The sequence below is a fragment of the Helianthus annuus genome, chromosome 8, assembly GCF_002127325.2.
Source record: "Helianthus annuus cultivar XRQ/B chromosome 8, HanXRQr2.0-SUNRISE, whole genome shotgun sequence".
NCBI lineage: Eukaryota > Viridiplantae > Streptophyta > Magnoliopsida > Asterales > Asteraceae > Helianthus > Helianthus annuus.
Genome location: NC_035440.2, coordinates 145,993,864 through 146,007,812, shown reverse-complemented (window position 1 = coordinate 146,007,812; position 13,949 = coordinate 145,993,864). Strand labels below are relative to the sequence as shown.

The window sequence follows — 13,949 nt, the reverse complement described above, 5'->3', positions numbered from 1 at the left end:
GATATGTGCAATGAACGCTTTAACGTTTGAATCAGCTGGAATATATTTGTCCCAGCTAAATCCTTCAGCCACTTTCTCATTATCTTGATCAGCGATGCCAAAATAAGCTTTCCTGTTTGCATCCTCGATCATTCTTCCATGTGCCGTTTGAGGTTCCTTTTGTTGATGCGGTTGATGAGTGATTTGCTGATAAATGGTTTTCCTGTAATAATCATCTTTCCCAGACGATTCTTTTTCTCCTCTTGGCTGCTGATTCTTGCACTCTCTTTTAAAGTGACCTTTCTCCCTGCAACGAAAACAAACAACTTTAGATTTATCAAATCCTAAGTTAGAAAGGTTTGCATCCAAGAAATCAGTTCTCCCTGTAACCAATATAAACTTTTCAGCTCTCCTCAAAACACTCGCTAAAGCCCACTTGATGTCCATCAATTCTAGCTCTTCTGCATCGATCTGGTCATAATCTTCTTTTGTTAGCATTGGATTCCCAATTCTTCCGGCAATCAACCCTTCATAAGCTTCCAATGCAGTGACCAATAATCCCATATGATACTTTACGACTTCTTCAGAATAATTTTGACCATTTTGAAGATGTAGAGCTACATTGCACTGAATCGAATGTCCATTTCCAATAGATGCACTATGAACACTTGGAGGATTCACCGTTGAGAATCCACTAATGTTAACAGAACCTTGACTACTAGGTGGAGACTGATTTCCAGCACTAAATGCAGTTTGTATCTTTGGACTGACTTCAGCAGTTTGAACATTTCCTTTATAATACAATTTGATATCTTGCTGATGAGTAGAACTGCTCATTCTGGCAATTTTCTGTTGCTCCAGATCCTGTGCCTCCAGTTTCTCGATAAACTGTGCAATCGACAACCTGCTAAACTGTCCGGAATTCTTCAATATCATCAGATACGTGCCCCATTCCTTTTGCGGTAACGCATCAGCAAGTTTTTCAACCCATTCAGCTGGAGTTTTTGTAATTTTCAACTGTGACATAGTGCGAACTAAATGACAGTATCTTTCAATAAGAGTCTTGGTCGTTTCACCAGGCATACACGCAAACAATTCAAACTCCTTTTTCAGCAATGCTGCTTTACTCTGTAGCATCTCGGTACTTCCTTCAAACTTCTTTTTAAGAGCTTCCCAGATAGAGTAAGCATTGTCATCATGTTGGAGTAACACAAAAATATCCTCTTTTACTGCTTGTTGTAACAGATTGATCATCATTTTCTCTCCTTTATAACTCTCTTTCTCTTGCTCACTGAATTCAGAAATGATCTTATCAACTCTCATAGCGTTTTGTGGTCTAACGTATTCAGTTTCGATGCTCTCCCAAGCTTTTAGATGATTCGCCTGCACCCAATTCTCGAACCGTTTCTTCCATCCGTGATAATCTTCAATTCCCATGAGTTTCGGGGGCTTTTGTATTGTTCCGGTTTCATTCTCCATGTTGAAGTTCTTAGCAATATCGGATGGACTAGCAGAAGTTGTAGCGAACGCGTTGTAAAACTCAGAATCCATGCTTTAGACTTGTATCACTTGACGATCTCGAAATACCTGATGATCTTGGATTACCTGTTTGACGCGAACCGGACCCGAAAAACTGCGATTTCTCCAAAACGACTTGGAGTTTCGAGCTGAAACTTGGTAGGATTTTAGATCAGGTATATGCGCACAACATATCCAAAAATCAGCCAAAACGGACCGTGAAATCTTGGTCTGACGTAAGAAAGAAGGTGTAGAAGAAGAAAAAGTGATGAAATCCAGCAAATCTCAATAGAACTCCTCCTCCTGAAGCTCTGATACCACTTGTAGGATCGGAATCTGACCCGAACGAGTCAATCAGAGGAGTTTGATCAGATACAGGTGCGGAAAACAAGTACCTGACGTAGAAACAGCTAGATCTTCACTTAATTCTCTTTACTGATTGATTTAACACTTTTTACACGCAATTCTCACACCGGCAGCACCTCGGTATGGAAATCTCAAAGTTACAAATGTGGACCTCTCATATGGTATTTATAGGTGAGGTGGACCTCTTATTCGGCATGTCCGTATAAGCGGTCCAGGTAGGTGTGAGGTGGACCTCTTATTCGGCATGTCCGTATAAGCGGACCAGCACTCTAAAACACCTAAACTCTTCAGTTTTCTCGTAAAACGCGCCCTAATCTATACAATACAATGAAAAACTCGATCTAAGACGAAATCAACAGATGTAGTGCACCAACAGCATCATTTCGCATCAAATCCATTTCGTGTGAACTTACATTTTGCTTGAACTTTGAGATATTGTGAAACTTTTGACCTAAATATGGAAGAGGAGTTTTACAACGCGTTTGCCACTACTCCAGCTGCTCCAATTACAGTTGCTGAAACTCTTGAAATCGAAAATGAAACGGGAACGTCTCAAAAGCCTCCAAAGCTTATGTACATCAAGGATTTTAAAGGATGGCAAAACCGTTTTGAAACATGGGTGCAGGCTTATAAGTTTGATGCATGGGTTTCGTTGGACAAAGATTACGTTAAACCAAAAGATGAATGTGGAAATGAAAAATGTTTAAGTGATTATTCAGCGGATGAGAAATTGAAATACACCAGTGAAAAAATGATGATTAGTATTCTCCAACAAGCAGTGAAAGAAGATATCTTTGTTTTGCCTCAACATGAGAACACTGCTAGATCAATTTGGTTAGCGTTGTGTAACAAGTTTAAGGGAAGCGCTGATATGATAAAAAAACAAACGTGCTTTACTAAAGAAATTTTTTGATATGTTTACAGCTGGCAAAGGTGAAATGACTAAGAAGACTATCGATAGATATTATCATCTTGTCCAGGAAATGAAAAGATTGGAGATAACAAATGAAGATGATGAATGGGTTGACAAGCTTTCTGATGCGTTACCACAAGATAAATGTCACACCCTGGCTTTTGCGGAAGCGTGGGTTTATTTGGTGTGACTTCTTAATACCATAGCAACAATCACAACAATGCTATATGAAAATAAAACACATGATAGTCATCCATTCATTAAGTTTTAAAAGTTATCACAACATCATTGTTTTAAAAGTCGACACATAAAACAAAATACAACCATGAGATAATTAAAACGTGTTCACATGACACCGCAAAAGACTTAAATAAAAACATGGTTTAAAGACGTGTAACCCGTCCAGGCAAGGGTTACACCTCCTAAACCTGGATGACATCATTATTCCCTACGTAGCTTGAAATGATTGCACACATCGCCAGATCCATTAATTTCCTGAAATACATGTAGTTTGAAAAATCAACAAAAGTTGAGCGAGTTCTTGTAAAAGTTAGTATGTATAAACCTTTCATGTATGAATAAAAGTCCCTGGTATGTAGCAATAAGGAAAAAGAGATCACCAATGGGTTGCAAAGCCACTGGTATGTGTGAAAGGGTGCAGGAAAACTCAAACCTAGCAAATTTGTTACCGGGCTTCGGCTGTAAGACACAGTCACCTCTATGCGCCGCCCCGGCCTCACGGGTGTAGGCTCGCTACACCCAAATAGATCTATCACTCTTGTGTCCCTCGGTCCTAACAACGAGGATTAATGGCCTTAAGTGTTGTACCCACCCCTCACATGATCTAGTAGTAAAAACCCTGCCTACGCTAACCATACTATATAAATAAATGTTTGTAATAATTGTCGCATGTATTTCACCCCAGAAGTATAAAACTGAAAACAGTAAAGAGAAAAGGGGGACATGAACTCACAGAAGTGCGTATCCTGTAACGTCAACCTCAAACTCGATCTGCTGCGTGACGACCTACACGTACTAATGCCTATTAGACGGATGGGCCGTGTCTTGGCTTAGGGTTTAATGTTTTGAGTTGCGTTACTTTGATATTATATCAAGTTTGTGACTACTAGTTAAAATAATAATAATTATTTTAACTTAAATTTTGTTTTTAGGAAGAATAGTTAGGCAACTATTCCGTATCCACACTTCTCAAGTATTTATATGTGTATTTCCTTCCCAAGGATGGGGGTATTTATACATGTACACTTGTAATTCCGAAAAAAAAATATTTTAAGTCTCACTTAGAAAATATATTTAAATTATTTGCCTAAAACATCTTAATTCAAAACATACATATTTTCCCAAAAATATTATATTTTACTTCATAGATTTTCCAAAATAATATTTTACCAAAATATACGTATAAGAGTATTTTTCCGAAATATTACATAAGTCACGTTTTAGCGTTTCGTATCGCAATAATAATTGCGTAGCTTAAATATTTATTTCGTGAGAGTTTTGGTATTATTTTGGAGTCGTAATTTCATGGTATATAATAGTTATATTATTTCACCCTAAAAATAATATAACTAGTTCACAAAATAAACAAATAATCACACAAGAGTTTTAGTATAAAATATATATTCTAAATATATATTTATCACATTTTACTTACGAAAATCAACCTCCGGCACTTAGTATTTTTGTAATAAAAATCATGGCGAAGTTTATTTTTAAAACAAGGTTAAAAATATATTCGTAAAAACTAACTAAAAAAATATTTTCTAAGTCTTGAGATTTTTAGAAAATTTCGCCAAAGTTTCCCCTAAAAACAGAGGTGTCCATGCTATTAAGCATATCATTTTCTTTTCAAAATCAATCAACAATCATCAACAATCAATCTTTACATTTCCAAGAGCAAAAATATATGCGTTTCACACTAGTCATGAACTTGATATATCTCGAAAACGCGTAGTAACTCGGTAAGACTTTTAGTAGACCTAGTTACCTTCCGAAACGTATTTATTTCTTTAAAAATCATTCTCTTAAAATAATTTAGTGTTTACAACTTGTAAGTAATTTTTACAAAAATTTAACTCTTGAACTCTTCTTGTAAATAAAAGCTTTTTACACTTATTTTACTTACAAAAATTATGTAAGAGTGTGTAAAAGTCATAAACTTTTAGAGATTGTTTCTTGAACTTTGTTTGTTTGCAAAAACCTTTTGAAAAACTTGGATTAACATGATCATCCATCAACTTGTTCATTTATATTTTAAGAAAATTATTTTTTTTCAAGTTCATGATCAAACTAGAAGGTGGTAATTTATGTATTACATTACCACTTTCTATTCTTGTTAAACCATGTTCTTAAACATCATTTAACAAGATCTTATGGTGATTACCATCACACAAGCAAGATTCATCATAAAACTAACAACATACTCATTACAACATCAAACTAGTAACATTTTTCATCTTTAAGTAAACTTTTTATGTAAGATTTCATGTAAAGCTTCATGTTCATCTTTTAGTGTTCTTGTTTCTTTAGTGATTTGAACATACTAAACATACTACAACTTTTGATCACAACAACAAGATGAACAAGGGTGTACAAGTAACTTACTACTAGCACAAGGCTAGGGTAGAATCTAGTGAAGAAGATGATGAGAAAAAGATGATGAACAAGCAAGAACAAAGCCCTTTTGAAGTTCCACAAGTAGCAAGCCTTCTTGTATCAACCTTTAAGCTTGAAAGAGACTTGAAAATGGAGGATGATGGTGGTGCAATGGTGGTGGTGTTGGCGGTGGTAGCGTGGCCGAGAGAGGGAGAGAGAGTGTGAGAGTGAGGAGTGTGATCTTTGAAGTGATGATGAAGATCAAGAGCTCCATACTTATAAAGATGTGTTCTCATCTTATGGACACTAACACAAGTAACATCCAATAAACAATTGGAATTAAATCAAGTTAGAGATTATGTAGTATGGTGTGAAAATTGTGTGGGTCCACATGGGGACCGAATTCGGACTGGGGGGTTGGTTGAAACTTTTTCAACTAAAGTGTAATGGTTGGTTAGATTTCTAAGTGTTAGCTTCCACATGGTATTTATTTGATATGTAGTGGGTGTTAGGGTGTTCGGGGATCACGACAAGCCAAGAAATAGTGAAACAATGTGTTTGGCAAAAATTTTGTGTTCCGGGTAATGTCCGGTTATCCGGTTTGATATCGTTCCGTTTAAGTGTTTAATTATTCCTTAAAGTGTCTTTTATATATATTTTTGCAACACTTTTAATCCCCAGAACTTAGGAAAGTATACAGGACCATTCTGTAACACCCCCAAAGACCTAAACCCGTGTATTATAAAGTTCAAAGAATAGATAAACAAGAGTTTACCAACTAAGAATTTAACCTAGTTAAATTCAAAGCCTTGAATTAATGCATATTATGGTTAAAATAATTAAAACTAGAGAGAATCATAATTAAAGGGACTAAACTTGTCAAAACTCAAAGTTGTGTTACTAATAGTAACAAAATAAACCAAACCTCCCAAATTGGGAGTCTGGTCGATCAAGAAACAAGCAGGGGGGCGACATCCCCATTTCCAAACCCTAACTCAAGCAAAATCCCTTCAATTGAAGCCCCAAATCAGTTCCAAATCGAGCTCTAATCACATATTAGTAAACACCTCGTTGTAAGGATCAAAAGGTATGTGAAACTCAGTAATTTTGTTACATCACAAACTCTAGGTTAATTGTGAAACATGAGAAATTCAGCTTGATTGTGGATGCATGGCTGAAATTAGAAGGAGTATGAGGTTTAGGATCAAACCTTAGATGATTTCTTGACATAACCTTGTATGATACTAGTAGGGTTACATAATCACCATTGTAGGTGATTAGAGAACTTTAAGAAGCTTGTTTAATGCTGAAATTATAACTCTTGTTTTGCATAATCTGAAAATTAGGAAATAAATTCTGAAAAGATGATGTCAAGATGCATGTAAAAATTACTATTATAGTGAAATTAGATGTTGAATCACAAGTCACGAACTTGTTTTTGAATATAGAAAAATCTGACCCACTAGGTGTTTGTTGAAATGCCTAAGTGAGGATTACATGTGAAATTTGGATAAAAACGCAGATTTGATAATGATCCATAATTGATGTGAAAATGGTCATGAAAATGATTCTAAACATGTTAAAAACTGAATTTTCTAGGCAAGGAGTCCGGTTCCTCTAGCGGGCAAGCCGGAGGGGATTCACGAGGAAAAGGCGCGCTCTAAAGGTATGAAATTTATAGTTTCATTACATTATATATATTATTAGCTGCATGCATTGGTTAAAAGGAAATAAAGCATGATGACCAAGAATTTCCATTATGTCATGAATTTGGCTATTGCCTTAAACAAGTTATAAACATGAAATTGAGCATCCGTAAGGTGTTTAATCTCAGCACCTAAATGGGTCAAACAAGTTTCGGTGATAAACACGAAGCATGACTTTATTATATTGTGCGAATATTACATGAGGTATAGGCCGTGTAGCGAACACCATAGACAAATTTAAAAGCCTTGTTCTTATTATAGGAGTTAAGGTTTGAATTGGATGCATGATAATAGAACAAACAATTAACTAGAAGTCTTGTAATTTAGCGTGTAAATTAGTTCCCGTAAGCAAGCTCGATTGAGAAATAGTTGAGTAATGTTATAAACAAAACACAGGTATGAAGTATTAGCGCAGCCGCTTAGCGATTTATGCGAAATTATGCTGTTTCGATTCATAATGAATCAGCAAGAAAACTGCATTTTAAACAAGGGAGTTATGTGCAGGGTCTACCGTAAATTACGGTGGTGTCGTAATTTACGGTGGCCTGCAATTCTTTTACGGTGGATTCCAACTGAGTTACGGTAGGTCCCAAATGTCCAGAAGCCACCGTAATTTACGGTGACACCGTAAATTACGGTGGAGCCCTGTTTGATAAAGTTTGTTTTGATCATTTTCTCGAACCAGTGTTCGGACCTGGTTCGAATACGTAAACTTCCAAGAGTGATAGTACTAATGCTTGTTCAAAATGTTAGTTCTCAGGTACCCAAGTAAAGGATGAAGATCAAGCAAGCGAGTCGAACCGAACACACACACATTTTTAGAACGCTTCCGCATCCAAACTTTTGTTTTAAAAACTATGTAAACTAATGGTAGTTACCGTCTTGAATGTGGTTTGTAACAACAATACATGTATGTTGTGTTAGTTTTGGGTTTAAATGATGAAAGTTTCTGTTAAGTCGTCATCTTGGTGTTAAATGCATGGTTTTTAGGTTGTTAAATCTGGTAATATAAACTGGGTCTTACACATTCTGACATATTTTTGCACTTTATTTGTATTTTAAAATGCTGAATTTTATTATTGTGTGCAGAATTATGCATTTAAAGTGTGTTTTAGGCACTTCCCGACACTGTAACTATCACCTAGTGACGCAGCTTTATGGTCCTCATTCCCTACACTCCATACTAGTGTAATATCTTGTCCCTGGCCCATACTGGGCCTTACAGACACTGTCTGCCTATTGCTGGCATTGTCAGCATATTTCTGAATTATTCGTTTAGTGTGCTAACTGTGCTTTGTGCATCAAGTATGTCACTAAAGTTTGTGTGTAATATACGAAGTGACAGTATGAAATATCATGCACATGTATGTATGATGCAGAAATCATAAAGCAGTCTAGGTTGTCATTTGTAATCAAGCACAGTCATTAAGCACATAATTAAAATTAATTAATTGTACAAATACTTGTAAATGTGAGGGTTGTCACATTCTCCCCCCGTTAAGAAAATTTCGTCCCGAAATTTTAGGTTCTGCTTCTAGTTGCAGGGGTCTTGGGAAATAAATGGGGTTATTTCTTGTTGGACCGTGTTTCGACCCTGAAAATTCAGTTGAGACAGTTCATCTTCACGTATAAAGGCGGAATCAGTATATGTGAAGTTACACAGCTTGTCTGTCACACCCCCAAAATCCCACACGCGGAGTACCATCGCTTGGAGGCGTGACATGACCAGGATCAAGCCATCAATCATATCAAACATAGCATTTAATAATAATAAAAGTAGTTAAGGTAGTTCATCATGACATGATTGATGTTTCAAAACCAAACATTGTTTAAGTAGCGGAAGCATAGTAATGTAAACTCGAAATAGTCATAAGTTCAAATATCGTTCATGATCCATATCCCACAACGACCTGCTCCTCCTTGTGCAAGCTCCATAATGTACCTAAGGTCCTGCAAGGCATGCAACAAATAATCAACAACTAGTTGAGCGAGTTCACAGAAGTAAGAGCGTAACAGTAATGCGTAAGTTCATCTAGTGGGGGTTTCCCTTGTATATACTACTGGTGAGGGATTCTCACGTTTATCCTTTATAATGGGGGCTTCCCATTATGGTACTTACTAGACTAGTGCAACCATGTGTTCTTCTTAAACCGAGAACAGGAATACGTACAGGGTCACGCAGGATTTACGTGACGTGCCCTTCCCCGAGGACAGTGGTACGTGTGGGGGGTTGCGCAGGATTTACGCAGCGTGTCCTTCCGACCCAGAAGACAGTAGAAGGTATTGGGTTACGCAGGATTTACGTAACGTGTCCTCCCGACCCGGGAGACAATTGGTAATTACTGGGTTACGTAGGCTTTACGTAACGTGTCCTGACTATCCTGAGGACGATGGTCTATAGTCTAGTGATTGCGTAAGTACGAGTAATCATATCATATCAACATTCCAACCCAATTCCCAACCCGGGAATCCCATGCCTTGGCTGTGTGAACTCACCTTGGTTTGCTCGGCAGATACACAAAGAGTATAGATAAGCTAGTAAATGGTCAACCACGTCCTATCATGGTTGTAATACAAGTCAGGTCTTGACTAAGGTAATATATGTTGGTTTCATACAAGTTAACATGTTACCGGCACGTATAATTCATGGCAACACGTAGCAGACAAGTAATCCATTTAACCTAGGTACTAACATCAGCCCAATAATAATCTGGCCCAATAAGAGTCCAAAGGCATACATGGCTCAAATAAAACGCATACCGGTCCAATTAGCAGTCAATTGCATAAGTCCAATTATTTGGCCCAATCAATTGGGCCCATGACAGTGCAGGGTCCAACAATGTACGAACTAACGGGACTCGAGTCGCAACCAGCGATCTCGAGTCGCAATTGGAGATTACGAGTCGCAACGGGAGATTACGAGTCGCAATGGTGATCTCGGCTTGTCATGGTCTGGTTACGAGTCGCAACGGGACTCGCAACCGTGGTTTCGGTTCATGCTGTTGTGGTCTCGAGTCGGGATGGTGAGGTATCGACTCGCAATCTGGGTCGCAACAAGGCATCTAACAACTTTCCATGATTTTAGACAATTTACTTCCGTAATTTCAGCTAACACATTGGCAGTTTCACAAATCGGATCAAATGGCAATTATTCTCAATCATACACATCTTTAATATTATCATTAAGAACAATTAACAGTTTACCATTCAAGCAATCATCGATCAAACAGGGTTTTCTAATCATCCATTCCTATGAACCCTTATGAAACATATGAACAATATTCATATCATTCTAGTTAAACATCATATAAACCATTTACTGATTTTATCTCATACAATCCGAACATGATTTCTAAAATACACCTTAACATGTAGATATGTCCAATCATTCACGTACAACCCATACAGCCGATTAATGAATATCAAATCTTAACAATCACACATAAGATCCGATTATATAACAATCATATTATCATTCAACCGATATTAAATCACAGCCGATTTACATAACATGTAACACATCACGATTACAAACATAATGTAAAGCACTAACCGATATCAAAGAGGTGAGTAGGATTTGATCCGAGCGTGGATCCTTGGTGCCGTCGGGTTTCAACTCAAGCCGAGAGGGAGAGACGAGAGAGAGAGAGAAGTAGGGTTGTGTGTGTGAGTGTTTACGTGTTTAGGAAAAACATGAAATCAAACCCCTAACTTGGTTTGTATTTGCGAGTGGGGAGTGGGCCGAGCCCAACTCGGCTATCTAATGGGATCCGGTTTCAAGGAGCGGCCCGAATGGCTTGTGTGACCGGTTATAATGTGTGGTTTGGGTTCGGCTCAATTAATATACAAACATATAATCACATAACATAAAGCACAATGCACATAATAACATAATCACATAGTTATTCAATTAATAGCGTTCTCAATAGCACGAATCGTTACACAAAGTAAGTCTAAAGTTCGAGTTGTCACATTATCCCCAACTAATTGGAAATTTCGTCCCGAAATTTGGTATGCACTCACTGAGGAAGCTAGGTAAGTTATAACGTTCACTGGTTTTCCTGGGGTGTCACATCCTCCCCCCGTTGATCTGGAATTTCGTCCCGAAATTCCGAAGTAGTAGCTTCAGTCTCAGTAGTGGTTGCATTGGTTCCGAATAACTGGGGGTACTTTTCTGTCATCCTGTCTTCGCGTTCCCAGGTGTACTCTGGACCACGTTTGGAGTTCCAACGTACTCGAACAAGAGGGATTCTCTTGTTTTTGAGGACCTTCACATCCCGGTCCGTGATTTCGACTGGTTCCTCGACGAACTGCAACCGCTCGTCGATAGTGAGTTCTTTGAAAGGAATGATAAGGGTCTCATCTGATAGGCACTTCTTCAGATTCGACACGTGAAAGACATTGTGAACTGCTCCGAGTTCAGCTGGTAGGTTCAACTTGTAGGCTACTTTGCCTATCTTCTCAATGATTTCGAACGGTCCGACGTACCGCGGATTTAGTTTGCCCCTTTTGCCAAAACGAACTACGCCCTTCCAGGGTGAAACTTTTAATAAAACCCGGTCCCCGACCTGAAATTCCAATGGCTTTCTACGCTTGTCCGCGTAGGCTTTCTGACGGTCGCGTGCTGCCGCCATGCGTTGTCGTATCTGTGCTATCTTTTCTGTGGCGTCCACTACAATCTCTGGACCCGTGATCTGACTATCCCCCACCTCTGCCCAACAGAGAGGTGACCGGCATTTACGTCCGTACAATGCCTCGAATGGAGCGGCTTGTATGCTAGTGTGATAACTATTATTATACGAGAACTCCACCAAAGGGAGGTGTTTTTCCCAGCCGTTGCCGAAGTCTATAACGCATGCCCTAAGCATGTCTTCAAGTGTTTGAATCGTTCGCTCAGACTGCCCATCCGTCTGAGGGTGATATGCTGTGCTCATGTCTAATCGTGAGCCGAAAGACTTGTGCATCGCTTGCCATAGCTCTGACGTGAATCGTGCATCGCGATCCGAAATGATGGACGTGGGCACTCCGTGCCTCGAAACAACTTCTTAAAGATAAACGTCTGCGAGAGTGGAGAACTTATCCGTTTCCTTTATAGGTAGGAAGTGTGCAGACTTGGTGAGTCGATCCACGATCACCCATATGGTATCATTCCCACGCTGGGATCTAGGTAGGCCCGTAACGAAATCCATGGAAATTTCTTCCCATTTCCATTGCGGTATCTTAGGCTGCTGAAGTAGGCCAGCTGGTTTTTGGTATTCAACCTTGACTCTCGCACAGGTCAAGCACTTGCCGACGTAAGTAGCAATGTGGGCCTTCATGCTAGGCCACCAGTAAGTAGTTCTTATGTCGTGGTACCTTTTATCCGACCCTGGATGTACCGAGTAACGAGACTTGTGAGCTTCATCCATCACAAGTTCGCGTAGACTGCCATAAAGTGGGACCCAAATACGCCCCGTTACATAGTAGGCGCCGTCTGCCTTCTGTTCCATTTGCTGTCGTGAGCCGCGTAAGGCTTCAGCCTTGACGTTTTCGGGTTTCAATGCTTCTACCTGAGCATTTCGTATCTGTGCTGGAAGGCTAGACTGAATCGTAAGCTGTAGCGCTCGCACGCGCTTAGGTAGTGTGTCTTTTCGACTGAGGGCATCAGCCACAACATTGGCTTTGCCTGGATGGTACTTGATGGCGCATTCGTAATCGTTCAGCAGTTCGACCCATCGTCGTTGACGCATGTTCAAATCCTTTTGCTTAAGAATATGCTCGAGACTCCTGTGATCGGTGTAAATCGTGCACCTGGTACCGTACAGGTAGTGTCGCCATATCTTAAGCGCGAAAACCACAACTCCCAGCTCTAAATCGTGCGTCGTGTAGTTCCGTTCATGAATCTTTAGTTGACGAGAGGCGTAGGCAATAACTTTATCCCGCTGCATCAATACACAACCCAGACCCTGTATTGATGCGTCACAATATACCACGAAGTCATCCGTGCCCTCTGGCAATGAGAGAATAGGTGCGCTACAAAGCCTATCCTTTAGATACTGAAAAGCAGTTTCCTGCGTGTTGCCCCAACGGTAGGTGACACCCTTCTGTGTCAGTAGTGTAAGTGGTTGCGCGATCTTGGAGAAGTCTTTGATAAACCGTCTGTAGTAACCTGCCAAACCCAAGAATTGGCGTATTTCTGTCGGTGTACGCGGTGCAGGCCAGTTTCTGATCGAATCTACCTTGGATGGATCGACATGGATCCCCTCCCTGTTCACCACATGGCCTAAGAAGTGGACTTCACGAAGCCAGAAGTCGCATTTAGAAAGCTTGGCGTACAGCTGTTCCTTCCGAAGGAGTTCCAATATCAAGCGAAGATGCTGCTCGTGTTCCTCCTGACTCTTGGAGTAAATCAGGATGTCGTCGATGAATACTATGACAAACTTGTCAAGATAAGGTTTGCACACCCTGTTCATAAGGTCCATAAATACAGCAGGCGCGTTCGTTAACCCGAACGGCATGACAAGAAACTCGTAGTGGCCGTAACGAGTTCTGAAGGCTGTCTTGGAGACGTCCTCATCCCGGACTCTCAGCTGATGATACCCTGACCTCAAGTCTATCTTGGAATAGTAGCACGACCCTTGCAACTGGTCGAATAAGTCGTCGATGCGCGGTAGAGGATAACGGTTCTTCACCGTCACCTTGTTGAGTTCACGGTAGTCGATACACATTCTGAACGTACCGTCTTTCTTCTTCATGAAAAGTACTGGAGCTCCCCAAGGCGAAGAGCTTGGACGAATTAAACCCTTTTCCAAGAGTTCTTGCAGTTGTTTTGACAGTTCTTCTAATTCTGATGGAGCTAGACGATATGGTGC

At 39.6% G+C, this 13,949-nt stretch overlaps 1 long non-coding RNA gene across 1 annotated transcript; it reads left to right on the top strand.

Moving 5' to 3' along the window:
• Window positions 1-6,327: 6,327 nt before the first annotated feature.
• LOC118480891 lies at window positions 6,328-7,924 on the top strand. Its single transcript, XR_004864107.1, has 3 exons — window positions 6,328-6,479; window positions 6,992-7,058; window positions 7,852-7,924. It is a non-coding gene; the product is annotated as an uncharacterized LOC118480891 (long non-coding RNA).
• The last annotated feature ends 6,025 nt before the right edge of the window (window positions 7,925-13,949 follow it).